Source organism: Penaeus monodon, chromosome 31 (genome assembly GCF_015228065.2).
Source record: "Penaeus monodon isolate SGIC_2016 chromosome 31, NSTDA_Pmon_1, whole genome shotgun sequence".
Taxonomy (NCBI): Eukaryota; Metazoa; Arthropoda; class Malacostraca; order Decapoda; family Penaeidae; genus Penaeus; species Penaeus monodon.
Window position 1 is genome coordinate 21328510 of NC_051416.1, and position 705 is coordinate 21329214.

A 705-nucleotide genomic window follows, 5' to 3' on the forward strand; every position below is an offset into this window, starting at 1 on the left:
TCCTCTTACGTCCTTTCTCGGCCTTTTAGAAGTTGTATGTGTGTATCTGCGTGTGACGAAAAATGGACTGAGCAAGAGAAAATACCCAAACCTTCCGGCCCGTTTTTAGATGAAATAACAATTTCGAAAGAAGACTAACATACAGTATTAAAATGTCTGTTGAAGATGAAAAAAGAAAAGGTAAGCATAAGTCCCTTAATCCACGAGAATGATCAAAGCAGCAATTAAAAATATATGACACTAATGATTCCTTACACATTAGTCAGATTACATAAGCTTATGATGAGTCAGTCATCAGAGGATGATTTGACGAAAAAAAAAACTATTTTGAATGTCTACGTGCTATATATCTATATCAAATCTGGCTATTGTCTCTAACAAGATAAGGGTAACCGGTGATTCATGTAACACTCTCCATAATAGAAATAATGAAACACCATTGTAACTGAAATACGTCTTTATTATTATAATTTAACTTTTTTTTCCATTTTGTAGTTCATCATCTTAACTTCGTACAATTGTGTTTTTATCGTTTTAATAATATTCCCAGGACCTAATCTCTGTGCGTTATCATCGTGTTCATCCCACGTATTCAGAGGGGCCTGTTGAACACTCGTGTCCGCAGCAGTGAGAGGTAAAAGAGAGTTTGTATTGACTGCCATTTGTGAGTAGGCCTATGGCACGATTGACTGACACTCTGTATGT

The 705-nt window shown here is 35.7% G+C and overlaps 1 protein-coding gene across 1 annotated transcript in view; it reads left to right on the forward strand.

Moving 5' to 3' along the window:
• Window positions 1-563: 563 nt before the first annotated feature.
• LOC119593085 (maltase A3-like) overlaps window positions 564-705 on the forward strand; it is a 19342-nt gene continuing 19200 nt past the window's right edge. Inside the window, exon 1 of the mRNA XM_037942009.1 lies at window positions 564-634. The gene's annotated coding sequence lies outside the window, so the exon portion shown is untranslated. The remainder of the gene's footprint in view (window positions 635-705) is intronic.